Here is a 7,819-nt window from a genome sequence, read left to right as displayed (position 1 = left end):
GACTAACCCGCCTCTTCTTTCTTTTCCAGTCGCGGCCAGCTGGTGTGTAAGCTTAGGCTTACCTTTTGGATGGACGGGAACGTTAATCAAAAAGCTTTGTTTTGTGAGAGCCTTCAGGGGAAACACGGTATATCCTATTTATTTTGTTCTTGAGTGTGAACTTCTAATGTCCTCCAATAGCTAATTAGCTGTCACGGGCTTGCTGGTACTGGCTAAAACACCCTTGCAAGTACATCTGCCTTTAAGACTTACTCAATGCACACTCGGATGTTCATTTCAGCCTTAAAAAAGTAAATATTTAATAGGTTTTTGCAGTCAGTCCAAGTTTAGACAAGGAAAATGCGCCTTTTCCTGCTGCATTTGAAGTAAGAATGGGTGTCATAAACTCAATGAGCTTTAACAAAATTGAAGGAATGTGCATTTGAAGGTAGCACATTAGACACCGTTTCCTGATGTCCACCTCATGAGGCATACTCACATTGGTCGAAATCTCTCAATTTTATTTCTTACACAAACAGTCCACATCCAGCTGTTTATCTGGGTTCGATCAAAATACATCTTACTCCTAAAAAAGTAACTTTTTTTCCTGAAAGGAAGTGACAAAATCAGGTTAAAGTAATTATGTTTGCTGAAATAAAACTGTGAATTCAGGTGTGCTACTAAAGTTAGAGTATCCTACCCTTTGTTGCAAATGTATTCTTTTTTTTTTCTCAGTGATGTTTTTGCTGTGTTCATTCTAAATTAAAACAATAAGGCAATCATTAGCTGGAGAGTTAAGCTCACTACGCAGAGACCAGAAATCACCAATGTTCCAAAATGGTATGTGAAACTCAAACTGATATTTCTGCTGCCCTTGAGTCCTGCCTTACTACTCTTCCAAGGCAGTTAGAAATTGATGCATAAGTCAGGTTTCTATATTCATATGTAAGCACCTTAAAAGTACAGACAATAACAATTCCTGTTACTTGGTTATCAAATAGAATGTTTTTCATGATAAGGGATTTTATAACTGGATATTTTTCAGTAGATGGTTTGTGCAGTGTTTTACAGCAGATTGGGTTTTCAATTCCACATCTAATTCTGCAGTTGCATCAAATGCTGCAATACTAACTATTTATTAAGGTTCTCTACCCCTTTTTGCACTCATGTAAACAATGAATTTTAACTAGAGATTCTGCAGTAACTCACCTTTTGCATGTGCTTTTATTCCACTAAAAGTTGAATCCCAGGTACGTACAAACTATCATTGGTGAGCTTTATATTAAGTGTTTGGTGATGGTTGATAAAACATTTGGGAGTTTCTTCACTTTAAGAACATTTTAAGAAAAGTGTTTAGGAATACATTTCCAACAAAGGGAAGAGACGTAACAGCACCGCAAGAGATACCAGCCTGACAGTTTTATAGTTTGAAATAAATGCGCAATGCTGAACTCTAAATCAGGATGTTTTTTAGAAGTACCTAAATGACAGCAGCTGAATGAAGTTGTGTGGGCAAAATTATTGCTGATACAGTTTTTTAATGACATAGTAGTGCAGCCAAGACAGAAACATATAACTGTTTGTGTTTTACAGCATTCCAAGTAGAATAATCTTAGCTGCTTTTGCAACAGTAATTCCTTGAGTCAGGAAATCTCAGTTGCTGCCATTCAGTTTCAACATTGCAGTTCCCAGGCTACAAAGGAACATATTTTGTAACATGCAAGTTTTAAAAGGAGGCTGATGGATTGCTTACAAAATAAAAGCTTTCATTAAATTTATTTCAGGGTTCTTTATTAGAATAATAACATTTCTTGGCAGGTAATTCCATCAATAGTTGTTCACACCTTATTTTGACTTCGAAAAATCCAATGTCCACAAAAAATAATCTCTCCCACAGGTAATTAAATGTGCAAATTTCAAGAACAAACAAGCAAATAAATCTCACTCTAGTATAAGTTTAACATTTGACTATTTTTTACTTCCTGTCCGCTGTTACATCAACAAAATCATAGCATTCTACTGTATATGATAATTGATATAGCAAATAATGGCAAGTCACCTACAGTGAAAGGTAATATCTATTTTTAAAACAGAAATTGAGTAAATCTACATATGCTCATAAATTTGTCCCCTGTTATTGTAGCTGTGTGCACAGCTGCCTCTGTTATTTTTCCCAGTGGTGTTCTCGGGCACCATTTCTTGATTTGTTTGTGCAGTTGCAATATTTACGTTCAGATAATAGCATACAATAGAACAGTGTGCTGAGAACTGGACTCTCATATTTTTGCTGACATATGCTATATTATTGCAGTTGTGATCTTATTAGAAAAAAAAACACATTTCTTTCAAAAATTTCAGGTTTCCCAGAATTATGAAAAGTATACAATCCTTTTTTTATTCTATTCTTAAGAATTTATACAGAAGCCCTGATTCCCTGCCTTGTTGTACCAGTTCATGTCACAATCACAAATTGATGTGATTAAATTGCAAGAGTAGAGCTACCAGCATCCAATTGCCCAACCTCTTTTATGTGCATTTTCTCCCTTGGATTAATGTGTTAGTCTTAGAACATTGGTGCACATTTTAAATACATTAAGTTAAATTTGCAATTTACAAAGCTTTGAAAAAAGCTGTTGGCAAGGAATATTATTATCATATGGCAAATATAGACTAATTTAAATGGAATATCATTTTAGACTAAATAGTAAAGTTATATTTCTCTGAAGGCAACACGAGAGGACAGAAATATGCAGAATACAAGCATATCCTTTTCTTCTAATCCAACAGTCCGAAGAACAATGTCAGCATTGAGATTCTCGCTAAGGCATAGGTTTTTTCTTCTGGCTGGTTGAAGTATACAATGAACTACAAAGACATTCCCCTTATGGTGACAAAATCTTGGATAAGAATTAATAAGCAGTGGATGACTGATCTGTTTATGGTTGCCTAGAGAGTTAATGTGAACAGTTAAGCACACTCGAAATTGTTCATCATGTAATCCTAATGAAATCCTTCCTAAACCTTGTAAAAACATTCCCAAATCCTTCTAAATTAAGTCTGTTAATGCAATTAATCCAAACAGTTGCATTGTTCAGGGAATGTGTTCTGGTTATGAATTCCTGGTCTGCCAGTGATTTTTGAAGGTCATGCATAGTTGATATGGATGCATAGTTAAATTATTTTTTGTCAGTTATCTCAAAATAAATAATGCCTTGAGTGCTGGGATCCTTTTATTGGTGGAAAGTTCTTACTTTCCATTACAGAAAACATACTATTGTAACTTTATTTTTTACAGCCGTAGTTATTGTAAAGATATAAAGCAAGGATGTTCTTTGGAAATTGCAGTAGAGTATCAATATAAAATTATGAACTAAGTTGTGAATAACAGTTTTAGTGTGGGATTTTCTTGCATTTATTTCATTGTTGCAGCCGCAATAAAATGCTACAATTTACGTACTATTCTCACTGAACATGCAGTATACATTGAAAATACTTCCAATTAATGGATTGGAAGTAAAAGGGATAGTTGAAACTTAATACTACCATCTTAATTTATACCAGTTGAAAACTGGTCACAGATAAGCATATTCCTATGGTTCCAATTCATACACTAAACAAGAAGGTAAATTTCTTATTTATAAGTTTAATACATTCTACTTTATGTTATGAAAGCAGGACATGATTTAGAGGACAGAGAGAGGATACAAAAAAACCCAAACCACTTTATGTGTGCAATTATATTTAAAAAGTTCACTAATATTTTGATATTGTCACAATATTACCAGGATTTCCCTGCATAGTGATTAATAATATGACAGATTTACCTGTCAATTACTGTCCGGCTTTAAGCAAGTCACCACTCTTTTAGAAAAAATAGCTTCTTATCTCTGTATCGATTCTGGATTTCCCTAGAGATGAAAAAAAAAAAAATCTTTGAAAATCTTGGTTAGTTTGACATGTTAGTTTTCAGCAGAGTAATTTTGCCATTTTCAATCCAGAATTAGATGTGGATTGCTTTCAAACACTGAAAATCATACTTTTTTCCTGAGACCTTTGTACTGTGTTAATCTCTTAGCCTTTGCTGGCAAAAAAAAAAAAAAAAAAAAAAGAAAAAGCAGAACTAATCGATCTTAAATCTGAATTTTTCTTCTGTTCAGACTAAAGGGTTAAATCCACAAGAGGGAATTAGACTTAAAAGGAGAGAGGCAAGCTATTCACACTCCCTAAAATTCAGTAATAAATGAGGTCCATCGACTGTACTATATTTGCAAGGTAATGGAAACTCTGAACTCCCTATCTGATCAATGGCAAAAGGTAGGCACCTCACCAGACAGTGATTTAGAGCAGAGGCCTCATTAAGTCTTTCTCTCCATTAGCCACACAGGGAACAATGCCAGTTCCTGCTATTGGATACCCTGCTGTGTAACTTCAAGGAGTCAGATATTTTCCTTATGCAGTGTAAGGGGAGAGTTATGTCTAAGAATATGATTCACTTGTATGCTGAGCCGGGTACTGTCTGGAAGTGCCATGCAGTTGCCTGGATGCCTCTCTGCACTCTGGATTCATAGCCGTGAACCACCTCCTTTGGTCAGATATCCAAGCAAAGCAATTTTTTCAAAAAAGAGAATGTGGCACCTTCCTTAAGCTGCTATAGCAATCCATTGATACCTGGTTAATCAGTGGTGAATCCTTCCCCTGGGAAGTGGAAAGCAATTGATCCTAGAGTTTCTAACTCCTGAGAAAGTATGCAGGAGAGTAGAATAGACAGTGTTCTGAGCTGAGGCTAACTCCATCTCTCTTATCAGAGTGCTTTTACTTTGCATAACGTACTTTGTTTTTAACTAAAGCAATGATTGGAACCAAGGTCATTTAGATTAGCCTGGAATTACCAAATCTAGTTTTCAGCATCTGACTGCTGAACATAGCCACCTCAGATGTCATGTTTTGTAATATAACTATCTCTGGAAGGATATTCTGATTTTAGGCTGTGATCTTGCCATTAATTGTCACAGGAGGTTTTGAGAGTATGAATTTAATTTTGCCTTGTTGGGAGTGAATCTGCGTCTTACTGATGTAGTTATTTAGTTATGTTATTAAGTATTCAGTATCCATCTACACCCAATAATTTGTGGTTTTTTTATTGAAAGGAAATGCTTTACTACTAAAGAGATTCCTCTTTCTCCATCAGAGTACCTAATAATCCACTGATAATGGCAGTTCCTTTGGTGGCAGGAGATCAGCAGTCCATATGCTGCAACAAATTAGATCGAGTGCTTTGAACCTAGCTGTATTATTCCTTGTGTGACTATTTTAAGCCAGGAGAAGAGAGAGTTGTGGAGACCACTACAATATTATCCTCACCATGTTTCTGTTCAAAAGTTGACCTGGTAAATATTACAAGAAACTACACCTCTTGGAGCAGACTCCAAAAGCAAGATATGTAGAGATAGTTAGTCAATTCCATCTACATATGAGGTACAAAGAAACTGGTACCTTCAAGTCTTAATGCTTGTGCACATCCAAGGGGCAGAAAATTGGCTATAGCAGAGACACAGCTTCCTGGTAACATAGGTATGTTCAAGGCTAGGCAGCACTGATGTTGAATGTGGGAAGCCCTAGGTTTTGACTTCTTACGTCCTCTGAGATCAAACTATTACAGATTAAGTATTATATTTTTGTGTGTGTTAGAAAGCAAAACTGGAGAAAAAGATCTGAAAATACATGGATTTCTTCAGAAATGTTCTGTGTATTACACAAATAATGACATTTCAAAGTTCCACAACCATATTAAGCAATATCAAATTTCTTTCCTGAATTTTTCTTTCTAAAATATTATGCCCAAAGGGGAAAACATCTTTTGCAGTTCTTAAATTATAGAATAATGTTGGAGAAGAATTGACTCAGACCCAGCCTAAATTCAGAAATAAAATGTTTGGAAAATAATTGAAAAAACCCCAAAGTTATTTTATAAATTTTTACTGAAAATTATAGGCTCCTTAAAGGCTCTTATTCCCTTCCCAGATAAATCATCTGCTTGCTTTTAGATACTCAAATCCATCAGCATAGGTGCTTCTACCCATTCACAATAGCATAATCTAATTTACAGTCATAGTTTAACTTCATTTGGAGAAACAAGTCTGACAGCAATGTGCAACTGCCTCAGGGTGGGAAGAGCAGATCTTACTGAAGCTGGATATTCATGGCATAAGTACAGACAACCTACCTAGCAACTTATGAACAGTGCTTAGAACTTTATTGCATCTTGAGACACAGCTCAGTGCCAGTAGTCTTCCTGGTTTTGTTGATGGATATTGGCTCCTCCTAAATCAAGTAAAAGTTACTACATTTGTCTGGAGGAGAAAAGAAAATACTTAAAAGTTGTAGTAATTTATTCAAAGGGTAAAGCCTTGAAGATGTTTAAGAAAAAGTGTCCAGCAGTGCCTCTAGGCTATCTACATGCTAAAACAGATGAAAGGAAAAAGGAGAAAATTGGTACCTGGAGAGAGGCAGAAACATTCTTTGTAGCCTTCTTGCCAATACTGCATTTATACATACAGTGCTCTGAGGTGTATTCTCTTACACTGGATGTTTTACATGTAAGATTAACACCTCAAGAAAAAATAAGAGGATTTAGGAGAAGATGATCTTGGGATGAATAACTTGCCATTTTTCCTTCAGGTTTAGGTATTGTACTTTAATGCTGTCCTGAAAAACATTAGGATAATATTTGTTGAAGCATAGATAGTATTATAAGATCCATGAAACTCTAATAACAAACCAAAATAAGTGAAGTTTGCTGGGCAAAATACAATGAGGGCCATAGCAAAAACTCTCCTAGCAGATGCAACCGGTTTTTACTTCTCTGTTACACAAATACTATGATTCCTAGTACCTTGCTGCAAGCCTTTATCAGCTGCATGTGTATATGCAGCACTCCATTTTAATTAGCCCGAAGATTCAAGGCTTAGAAGGAATAGCAGGGGTCTCTAATTATCTTCACAAACTAGTGATCTGCCCAGAAGATGAGGAATGAATAAGCATTAAGCAGTCAGAGGCCAGTATTCAATCAAAGAGAGAAGCGGGGAGAATGGAAGATAAAGAAATACAATTTTCACTGACTAGTCTGGGCCTTGAAAATTACTAAAAATAATCCTTCTTTAGTAAAACACACCGATTCTAGACAAAGAGATTTTTTATTCTTATCAGTAGTGTTGGACTAGATAGTCTAGGATAAATTTTTTCTCATGTCTGTGCCATATTTCTGATACTTTTATTTTAAATGTATTTGTTTAGGCATCAGTAGCATTTCTTGAAGGACTCTTAGGAAAATAATGTTTTCCAAGCATTGTTTATAATTTTACAGTCCAAGTTCCAGGGAAATAAAGACTATTCTTTCCTTCCCTTGAAAAAATTTATGACATTGGGATTTAAATCATTGCTATTCACAAACTGGCCTTGACAAAAAAAGGCTGAGGATTATCTCTTTAGCAACTTTTGAATCAAAGCTGCATTATTGATATGAAGCTAAAAAGGCTTTGCAGTTCTTTATATAATTAAAAGCAACTGTTATTATGGAAATTTTTCGGAACAGCTGTTGTATTGGAAGAAAGGTTACACTCTTCTCTATCAGTAATCCCTTTAAATCTCTGACATGATTCATAGCTCCTCAAACAATGCCGGTAAATCAAACAAAACTGGATGCCTTCCATACATATATTTATTACTTGCACCCCTATCAGCAAGTCATGTAAGAATGCAATAACAGAACTCAAACTAGCTAGTGGAAATAATGTGAATGTCCCTTTTTACGAATTTTATTTCTATTTTCGTTTTCATTTTC

At 35.2% G+C, this 7,819-nt stretch overlaps 1 long non-coding RNA gene across 3 annotated transcripts in view; it reads left to right on the top strand.

Annotated features, from left to right (window-relative positions):
- The window catches only part of LOC138686112 (uncharacterized), a 68,072-nt gene that overhangs the window by 191 nt on the left and 60,062 nt on the right, over positions 1-7,819 (top strand). For all 3 annotated transcript variants that reach the window (XR_011325446.1, XR_011325451.1, XR_011325447.1), the window contains exon 2: positions 30-127. This is a non-coding gene — a long non-coding RNA (uncharacterized lncRNA). The remainder of the gene's footprint in view (positions 1-29; positions 128-7,819) is intronic.

Source organism: Haliaeetus albicilla, chromosome 1 (assembly GCF_947461875.1).
Source record: "Haliaeetus albicilla chromosome 1, bHalAlb1.1, whole genome shotgun sequence".
In the NCBI taxonomy this organism is placed as follows: domain Eukaryota; kingdom Metazoa; phylum Chordata; class Aves; order Accipitriformes; family Accipitridae; genus Haliaeetus; species Haliaeetus albicilla.
This window is presented reverse-complemented; position numbering and strand designations above follow the sequence as displayed.